The sequence below is a fragment of the Silene latifolia genome, chromosome Y (assembly GCF_048544455.1).
Source record: "Silene latifolia isolate original U9 population chromosome Y, ASM4854445v1, whole genome shotgun sequence".
In the NCBI taxonomy this organism is placed as follows: domain Eukaryota; kingdom Viridiplantae; phylum Streptophyta; class Magnoliopsida; order Caryophyllales; family Caryophyllaceae; genus Silene; species Silene latifolia.
In genome coordinates this window covers 166491439-166502877 of record NC_133538.1, presented here as the reverse complement: position 1 = coordinate 166502877, position 11439 = coordinate 166491439, and positions in this window count along the sequence as shown.

The window sequence follows — 11439 nt, the reverse complement described above, 5'->3', positions numbered from 1 at the left end:
TCCATCTGGCCAGGGATAGACAAACGGAAAGGACGATACAAACTCTAGAAGACATGTTGAGAGCTTGCGTTATGGACTTTGGACGCACTTGGGAAAAGAAGCTAGATTTAATCGAGTTTTCATATAACAATAGCTACCATGCAAGCATCGACATGGCACCATTTGAAGGTCTATATGAAAGGAAGTGTAGGAGTCTGGTTTGGTTGGATGACGGTGCTGAAGTGGTGGTCTTAGAACCACAAATGATCTAAGGCACCATTGAACAAGTGAACATGATCTGACAAATGATGAGAGCCGCACAAGACCGACAAAAGAGCTATGCAGATCTATATCGTCGAGACATTTCTTTTGAGGTGGGAGACAAATTGTTATTGAATGTATCACCCATGAGACAAGTAATGAGATTTGGCAAGAAGGGAAAGCTAAGCCAAATGTACATAAGTCCCTATAAAATCTTTCATAGAGTCGGATAGGCGGCATATCGGTTGGCACTACCACCGATACTTGAGAGAGTGCACAATGTTTTCCATGTATCACAACTAAGGGAATTTGTGAGCGACCCGACTTATGTACTAGAAGTGGAACACATCGAGTTGGATGATGCGCTATCATATGTCGAGATTCTTAAGGAAATCTTTGATCACAAAGTAAGGAAGACAAGGCACGGAGAAACAGTGCTAGTAAAAGTTCTTTGGTCAAATCACAAGGTTGAGGCAACGTGGGAGGCCGAGGAAACCATGAAAGAGTGCTATCCTCATATCTTTGAATATGTATGAGTCCGGTTACGAGGTCATAACCTTATTTTTAGTAGGGTAGAGCATCGAGCACAAGTACGAGTCCTTTCGCCTAGTTGAGTCTTTTATTTCATCTCATGATTGGGGATTTTATCACTAATTGTCCTTTGTTGTCTTTGGAGCACTATAAGTCGAGCAAAACCGGTAGGGGTGTGATTGTTGTGGAGAGTTGGGCAAGAAGTGATGTACGCTGAGTGGATGTGAACTTCAAGGACGAAGTTAGTTCTAAGGGGGGAAGATTGTAATACCCTTCCCTTCAAAGTGATCCACTCGATCGAGTGCTAGGGAACACTGGGCCAAGTGCCCCTATACTCAATTGAGTGAGATGACCGAGCGAGATTATGTCATCTAGGTCTGGAGTGGTCACACTCGGCCAAGTAAGAGGTACACTCGACCGAGTGCGGTCCACTCGATTGAGTGCCCATGCCACTTGACCGAGTGAACCGGGTTCAACCCAGTTTTCTACGCGGGCCTAATTTTCGTGTTGGGCTTGATATAAAAAGGCCTATAAACTGTGATCTTTCATTTCATAAACCCTAAAACCTCTCTCTAATCCACTCTCACTTCTCTCTACAACCCCTTTCCACAAGAATCTAGATCTACACTTTGTTTGAGGGAATTTGGGAAGATTGTTTACATATTCTTATTCCTCATCATTTTGTGAGTAACCTCATACCTTTAATTTTGTATTTTCTATACTTTCATTTAAGACACTAAAAACCTAGAATTTGGGGGTTTTGGTAATTAGCTAGGTAGATTTATGAGTAATTAATGTTAGTTATTGTCGTTTAATGTTAGTGGTAATTAATGAACACATATATTAGAACATGTTTGTGATAGTGTAACACTACGGATTCTCTTTGGAGCCTACTCGACCGAGTAGAGCTTACTCGGCCGAGTAGTGCTCTGGGTGCGTGTTATTTCGGTTCTGCCGAGGAATACTCGGCCGAGTATAGTGAATACTCGACCGAGTATTGGACACTCGGCCGAGTATGCACTTACTCGACCGAGTGTCCGGTTTGGCGGAGTGTTATTTCGACGGTTTGATTAGGGAATGTTTAGGGTATTTTATACAACCGCGTCAGTTTCTAATATCATTTCATAAGCGTTATCATTTCTACGTTAACCTAATTACACCCAAATCATTCCCTAATCCTCCTCTCGAGCATTTCGTAGCGTTCTTGTGTGGATAATCGTCGTGGTTCTTGCGTTTAAGTTCGCGTTGCACTGTTGGTAAGTTCTATCTTCATGATTATTTGTATTGTTGTGAGTTACTGTACATTTATATGAGAAGAAGGTTTTGAGAATTGTACAAAGTGTAATCGTGTTGCATGATCATTGTATAGGAGAAGACTTCGTAGAGGAGCCTTTTTGATTGTTCGTGTTTCATACTGCTGTTGTTGCTAAGGTAGGGTTTCCCTACTCAGTTTACTGTGCTTTACATGACTTGTTGTTGTGATTATCGTCGTCTATTGATCATCGTAGAATGAAGGTTTTTGTGATAGTGTTGGTGTGAGGGGATTGAGATGACGGTAATGTCATGTGATTGTGATTGTGGTGGAGTCACTTGCGGGAGTGGCTTCACACCCTAGTTCGCCCTCCGTGGAACCCGCCACGGGAGGGGATGTGCACATTAAGGGACAGGGATCGTTGTCGCTCGTTGAGGAGCTGGACTAGGTGGGATCGGCTGCGGTCACCCACTGGCGGCGAGGATTACCTGTTGCGATGGGTAATCTGGCAGGGCTACACACTTTAGTGTGTAGTCGGTTACTATGTGAGCTTGGGTGATTGGGAGTTGATGATAATCAGACGAATATTGCATTTGTTTGTCTTGTTATTTGCATAATACTGACCCCGTTGTTGTTTGTGGAATCTGCGGTGATCCATTCGGGGATGGGGAGCAGGCTTGACAGGTTTTGCTAGTGAGAGCTTGGGGATTTTCTTGGGAGATTCGCCACTACGAGTCATAGCATCACCGTCTGAGTTTTAGCGAGTTTTCTTTTAATGTTAAGACTTTGAAGTTGTATTCCGTTAGACAGTATTTGGTTTTGGATATTGTAAACTTTGCATTTTACATTACTTTAACAATGATGCTTAATTCAGACGCTTTGGTATATACTAACCTCGGGAAACCGAGATGGTAACGCACTTTCATGGTAGGGTGGTCCTGGTAAGGCACCTTGGTATGAGGGGGTGTTACAGATAGAATATACTCTATTAATTATAGGTGGAGACTTCATAGAGGAGGAGTTTTGAGTCCTTGCTTGTTGTTGCTTGTTTTTGTGAAGAATTGCTAAAAGGTAGGATTTTCCTACTCGGTTTCAATATTATAATTGGTTACATGTATTTTGGTGGATGTTACATTAATTGGGTGTTCTTGACACTAATGATAATTAAGGTATGATTAAGGAAAATTATGGTAATAATGGTGATTATGGCATGATTAGAGTTTATGGCATGATTAGAGTTTACTTAATGGCTCATTATGATTGTGAGGTTATTTATGTTGGTTGTGTATTGATGGATTGGGTAAGGTTGGATGTGGTGGAGTGGTGTTGTTTAGGAAGGAGGTGTTTGTGGGACATCGACCTTGCTCCTTCAAATCGCTCCTTGGAGGGACCGACCCCCAAGGAAGATGTGCATATTTATGGTCCGGGTTAATAGTTCGTGTTGCGATGCAAAATTGGTATTCCCTGTTGCGATGTGGGTACCTTGGGTTGCGATCCGGCGGTTGGTGACGGTGTTGCGATGCCGTAATCGAGACTTTAGGAATGGGGGAGTGGATTGCGGAGGTAGTTGAGCGAGGTTGGCATATGATGAGTATTGTTGTAGATTGTTGAGCATTGCATGCCATTTGAGTTTTATATGACCAATTGTAGTATTGGAACTGACGTTTTAGATTTTAAAAATATTTGTGGTGAGCAATATGATATTTCTGGTGATATGGGGAACAATTTGATTGATAGGTTGGATAATCTCACTTGATATAGAGGCATGGGGAACGTCATCACTTAGCGTGTCATCACTTAGCTTCAGTCGAGTCTTGATACATTTACTTTTAGCACTTTATATTTGGTTGTGTAATTATTGGGCCCTAAGGCATTACACTTGGTTTGTATAACTTAATTATGCTTCTTTAACTCTAAACTTATCTATGCAATAAATGTGTTACCAATATGTTGTCTTGTTTCCATTTCCTTGGGCAACCAAGACATGTGACGCTCTCAAGTGCTAGGAAAGCCTAGCTAAAGGCTTCCCGGTGTTTGGGGGTGTTACAGTAAAATATTACTCTTATGGGTGTATTGACTCAAGCTCGGGTGTATTATTGCTTGCTATTTATATAGACTCTTTGTGCTTATTTTGCACGCATTTCTATGCGATTTCCATAGTTTTAGGCTACGAAATGCTCCAAATAGTCTACTTTGGTTTGTTTGGCTTTAATTGCAGAAATGGACCCGGAAGGAGCAAAACTGAGCTTGGAACTGCCCTTATAGCTTGCATTTAGGAGATAGATGGAATTGGAGCGAGAATACTTCTGCCTTGGGAAGCGTGAAGTCATTTTGGAAGCTAACCAACATCCTATGTGCTGACTCAGTGGTAGTTAACTCGATCGAGCTCGTTGCTGACTTAATTGCTCGATCAAACCCTTTTTGATGCTGAAGATTCCTCGATCGAACTCCTGCTATGTTCGATCGAGAAGAGGGATTATGGTGTTCCTAGATCGAGTAAGTTTTATGCTCGATCGAGAGGATTTTTGCTGGAGTTATTCGATCGAGTAGTTTCAATATGCTCGATCGAATAGCTTGTGATCTGACGCAAGATTTTATTGCGTAAACTTATTTACTTATTATATTAGTTATCTTATTTAGGGAATAAATATCTCTCTTATAAAAATGAGAGACCTAATTAGGTTTAGGCATTCATTCTTATTTCCACGATTGGCAGTAGATTAGAGTAGATTAGTATTGCGTAAGTTCTCTTCTCCTATTTTTCGGATCTTAAACTGTAAGATTCATTAACCTCTTATTAGATACTTCTAATAACTTTATAAGTTTTGTTTAGTCATAAACTAACAAGATCTTATGCATGCATAACAAAAATGATACAAAGTAAGAAGAAATCGATTAATCTTACATTGAAGGCCGAAATGGTTTATACTAATTGGTCTCCTACCAAGTTAGTCTTCTTTAAGAAAAACCAAGTGCTCCAACAAAACCCTTAGATTCAATAGTAGAATCTACTCCTCAAGGATTTGTACCAAGGAAATCACTCTTAAATCCTATACTAGTTTTGTACCAGAATTAGTATAAGAATCCTTTAAAATATAAATAATATTATTAGATTACTACTACTAGTAATGATATAATAATATTTGAGATTTTGTGAGTTTTCTTCTTAAGTTTTCCAACAACAATGAGAGAGAGAATACAAATTATCAAAAATGATAATTTTTATATGAATGAATTGTAAATCAAATAAGAAGAGAAAAACTCTCCTTATTCTACTAGGGTGGCCGGATGGTCCAAGGGGAAGGGTGCCCGATACTCAATTAGAGCAACAATTATTGTGTCTAATTCTCAAGATACATAGTGTAGGGCTAGGTTTAGGTCTATTTTAGAAACATAATTATTGTGTCTAACTCTCAATTAGAGCAACAATTAAGTCCTAAAACTACCCAACCCCCTCCATTTTCACGGCACACACAACATTAAGGGGTACCATTTTAAGTTTTTCAATTGTCAATTTGTGTGGTGTGACATATTAGATATGTTACTAGACATGTTGTTTAAATAATGTATTTTTAACTTATTAAAATCCATTATATATAAACAAAATAAATCACATACAAAATTAACTAGTAGTTCACAATTACAAGTACTTAAAATAGGTCATAGTATTATAAATCACAACAACTTGTATTTAAAATAAACCATTCATTCTTATTTCAATTGTTTCATAAACAATAAATAAACCCAAGTAATAAAACAATTTAATTACTTAGTACGAATCTTATTTAATCGAATTACAATAAGATACCTATTCTTTACTCACAAAATCATTTGTTCAATTTTAAGGAATTAATTAACTTGTATCAACATACAATTAATTAATTAATCAATTAAAAGTGTTACCCTAGAGGTATGACCTTAAGGGATCAACTGATCACCACCGTCATACGACAGTAATGTCAAACTCTAGTCAGCCAATCATTACCGATTAATGTGGATCAGTTGACAATAAAATATTACTTTCCCTAAGCATTCTTAATATGAGATTTAAACATGTGATCGCATTATTATCGAGGACACATACTCCAACAATCTCCCACTTGTCCGCGACAAGTGTGCGTCACCAATTCTCTGTCCTATTACTATCTCCCACTCAATGCAAGGTGTCTTGCAGGTCGTACTTGCATTTGATCATATCATGAGTGGTTTCGTCGATCTGGAGAATAACTGTCTGACCGGAATTATCTACCATAGATACCTTCCGAGCGTGGCCACGCATTTCCAGTTCATTACTCCTCGAGTGGCCTTGAGATATAAGATAACCCTGACGGGGATGGAAAATTCTTATTGCACTCTTCTCTTCGAATAGCCACAGCTCATCACGACCCAAAACTTTCTCATTTGACCCCAATTACGAAGGTCATAGAACATGAATCAAAGTCACTATGAAACTGTGCCATCTTAGGCGAACAGTCTTTAGTCAAAGAATCGACTCATAAGAATACTATAGTTGCTCTCGCCACGACCAGGCTATAAAAAATTTCCAGAACTCTATAAGCGGTCATTAGCCCGACAGAGTGTCCCATACAGTATGCCTATATGATCAATTAGTCATCTCTTATGAGTCTATGGCACTTGAACTTGCCTTCAATCGCATCACACTCTAGTTACTTCGAGATGTCACCTCTTATAAGTAACTAGGGGCGAATACTATATTAATTCAGCTCAGTTTAATGGGGTTCAATATTGTCTCAACAACCCATTTGGATGTAACAAAGTAATAATAGAGTTTAATATAAAACTAGGGGCGAATACTATATCAATTACTACATAATCTATAATCCATATTCCATTTTGTATATGTCGCTCATTTCAACTCAATTGAAATGACATGATTTATCATGTTAAACCTGTGAAAAGGCTTTTGGTTAGTAAGTCTCAGCAACACATTTCACTTTCTCTAACCTTGTTATATGCTTTTTCCCTTTGTTATGTATAATCTTTATTATAAAACTTTTGAGTACGTGTGTAGATACCTCATTTATGCACCTCCCGCAAACCACCCGGTGATGATTGGGCCGCATGTTTGGTACGCGGGACGATTGGTGACAGTTCGTAAGATTATCGTCAAGTGATTTCTCAAATATTAATGTCTACCTCTTAGTTGTCATCTACGTCCCGATACGGTCGTTTTGACAGTAATTAGAGTACATTCGGAGTCCGGGCCTAAAACCGTCTCCATTTTCTGATAACCGTTAAAACCCGAGTCGAATGTTTGGAATGTTAGGATATTTCTATTCCATATTTCACAAATTTTATCTTTTAGTAAGTAAATTCTCGTAATATTCATATAAGATATTAAGGAAATCGAATTATTTCCGTCATACCATAACTCAAACACGAAAATCTTTCTTCTGCAGGAGGAAACCACTTGGGAATAGACGCAGCAGGTGCTGCGCCTCTTCCAAGAGACGCAGTGGCTGATGCGCCTCTTCCCAGGCCCTTTTCTGCATGTTTCTCGTATTTTTTTTCATATCTTTCCGAGATTCACTTCCAAAGAGTCTCCGAAACCCTAATTCCGTCACGTGATTAGTATAAATAGGAGCCTTCGCTCCTCATATTTCTCACGCGAGTGTCCGCCCTTCTCTTCTCCCTTTGCATTCTAGACTTTGTTCTTACTTTTTGGCGTCTACGTGCTTGAACTTTCGACCACGTAAGCTCGGATCCTTCTGAGTACCAGCCTCCCCGTTGCATGACCGACCAATTTGACCAACTACACTCAATCAACTTAATTACTTAATCGTTTTCCTCTTACGAGGGCACTTTCTTTGCATTCGCGTCGAGCATCACTAATCGATATCTTAGTCCTTCTCGTTTCGTCAACATGTAAGTCTGAGGGTGTAATCTCTCTTTTATTTATTGTATTTTAATTATTGTATAATCAATTGTAAGATTTATGTCGAAAACACCATTAAAACCGATTTCTAAAACCGTGCTTTAAAACTCTTTTTTACGGATTTCCAGTAGATAGACGTCGAGAAAAGACGCAGCAACTGCTGCGCCTATTCGAAGGAGCGCAGTACCTGCTGCGCCCCTTCGTGAGGCTGCCGCGGTTCCTGCTTCTTTTCTTCTTCCTCCGTCCTCTGTAATTCGTGCTTGTTTGTTTCCCTTGTTTATTTCGTTGATTCTTCATTACAATAGCATAATAATTCACATGTATATCATTAATCATCATCATTAACATGCTTTAATCATCACAAATCCGACTTAAATCCCGAGTAATCCAATATTTGCGGGTTTTCGTCATTAAATTCAATTCCGGGTTGTAGAGATTCAATTTGTTCATATTGAGTTTCTGGAATTCGTCTTTGATATAGTTTTCATCTGCTTATTCATGTGTTCGTCGCATATTTGTCATCAATCCATCGTATCTAACGTAGTTAACTGATTTAATTCGTAGGACTCATTAATATTTTTCACTTCTGTCATTATCCCACCATGTAAATAATCCGTTTGCATCCGTCTCATTCATGTTTTACTGTTTTCATGACCCATTCATATGTTGAATAACATGTTAATCACTTTCATCCGAGTAAATAATTTAATTGATCATTAAAATCACCAATTGACATTAACGGCTTGCAATTACGGCTTCACGACCTTTAATCGAGCCAAGGAGCAGACGCAGGCGTCTGCTGCGCTATTCAAAAAGACGCAGCTCTCTTTGCGCTGTTCTGGCCGAGTTCGTCTCTCGACCTCAATTCGCCTTGACGTAGTTTAATTAACGTACGTATTAATTAACTATTAACCGTAATATCGCTAATTCATGTTCGTTAATTTATTCTTTTATCTTTTTTTCTCCAATTATCCGTTTTAAAGGTATTTTCGACATAAATCGCCTATCCCAATGTAATTATTGTAATTTTCATTATTGTAATTTATAATTATTGTATTTCTTTTATTGCTTGTATGTTTCACATGTAAATGAGCATTAAATCCTACTTCGACCAAATTGTATGCTAATTACGTGTCAACCGACTTAGTTAATTTTCACATGTTAGGATTAATCTATGGATGTTGCATTGCATGCATATAGCCGACGATATATCAAGTACGAATAACTTCCCTAATCATTAGTAGAGGCCGCTATCGAGGCGGGCGGGATTAGGTGTTCGATCAAAAGAGCTTCCTAATACGTACCCTCACCCCTTACTCCAGATATCTGTGAACACCCGTGTTCATTGGCATCCACGAGAGTCATTCTAGACATAGAATGCTAAGGGTAACGATTGCCTAGTGTTCATGTCTTTACTTTGTGTCTTGACATGACACGAGGTACTCGAACGGTTCCAATTTCCCATAAAAATTGGTGGCGACTCCATACAAAATGCAAACGCTTGTTTCCCAAGCGACCCCGTGGCCCCCGCTGTCCACAGTTTGGCGACTCCGCTGGGGATAATACACTTACGTGTAGCCAAAAGGGTGAAACTTGAACAAGGTTAGGGAATAGTTTGTACAAGACAATTGTCGGTTTTCATAACTCGGTCTTCCTAGACCGTTTTATTTGGCCTTCCTAGGCCCAACCCAACCCATTCGACCAATCGTCCCGTCTAAACGGTCCTAATTCTTATTTGGGCCTAAGGATGGATAGCGATTGACGTCATCCATACCATGATGCTTACTCTTGTTTGTATCAAGGGCCTTCACTACTTGAGGAAATGGACTAGGAATCGGCCTTACTCTTGTTTGGCACGAGCCTCTCCACAGACTTCGGGTTTGATGGTTCGGTATGGCAACCCACCTTTTAAACCAAATCCCTTTTAAATGCACTCAGCATCCCGTTATAATGCTTGTATAAATATGTATACCTTACGTGATCACAACTTCTAAACAAAACCATGACGATTTTTCAAAAGATCAAAACCCCTTTTCAAACAAGAATTTCGAAATAGGCTCTTAATTAGCGCAAAACCCGGTCAAAACTCTGTCCGTTTGTCGCGTCAAAATTCGGGCCACAAGCCCATTTCAAAACCTCACTTCGAGTCCACTCCTACAACTACACTACAGTTGACTAGGACACACATTTTCAAAGACCTTGTCTTTCTTCAAAACTCACTCAACACAAGTGGCACACACCCACTTCACGAGTCAAAACTTTTCCTCTTTTAGCAAGTGTGATAGAATGGTCGATCGTGTTTTGATTCGTCGCCGATCTCTTATCCAGTTTCCAAGATGCCCGGATCAAGTGATGAAGCAAACTTCAACCAACTTCAGAATAGTAATGATCGAATCCTAGCCGCGCTAGCCCAAATGCAATCTACTCAAGAACAAACCTATGACCGCCTTGAGCTCATCGAAGGCCGTATCTATGCCGTAGAGGGAAGGTTGCCTCCTCTTGAAAGTGAAGTACTACGTAACTCCGATGATGAATCTAGGGATGAGAATCCTCTCATGGGGACGACTGCAGCTGAGAAAAGACTCCAATACCTAGAGGAGCAATTGATGTACCTTAAGGGGGATGACATTTATAGGGAGAACAATCGCAAGTATGAAGCCGTCAATTCCAAATTGCCAACTAACTTTAACATGACGGATATCCCTAAGTTCAAGGGACACGAGAACCCGTTAAACCACATCCGTGCCTTCAAGGATTACATGTCTATCAAAGGCATCAAACCCGAGATGTTCTTAAGGATCTTTCCTTCATCTCTTGACACCATCCCGAAGCAATGGTTCTACACTTTAGATCATAAGAAGGTTGCCACTTGGGAAGACGCCGCAATCGAGTTCTCTAAACAATATGCGGATAATGCCGAGATCCAAGTCAACATGCGTACTCTAGAGGTTCTTACCCAAAATGACAAAGAAGGATTCACCGACTTCCTAAGTAGGTGGAGGAAGACTAGCACTCAACTAGTTGAACGCCCGGATGAGGCTACTCTTGTGGAGAAGTTTGTGGATAATCTCAAGCCCATATATGCCAACCATTTGAGATACCAAACCATCAAAACCTTCAAAGACTTGACCGTACTAGGAACAAGGATCGAAGACGACATCCGTAAAGGACTCTTGTCCAAAACGGTAGGCCGAGGATATCAAGGGTCCACAAGTCGTTCATACGGCTCTACTAGCAAGACCGATGAAGTTAACCTTCTCGAGCCATCCAAGAAAACTACCCCACCAAGGAAATTCACAAACCTTGGGGACACTTACTCCAATGCTCTAAAAAGGCTAATGAAGCAAGGTAAACTCCAACCCATTGGACCTACTCCCGAACCCGAGAGGAAGTCCAAGTTTTGGGATGAAAATTCGTACTGTGAATACCATAGGGGCAAGGGGCACGACACGGAAAAATGCTACAAGTTGAAAAACGTGCTTCAAGACATGATTGAAGATGGTCGACTCCCAATACCCCC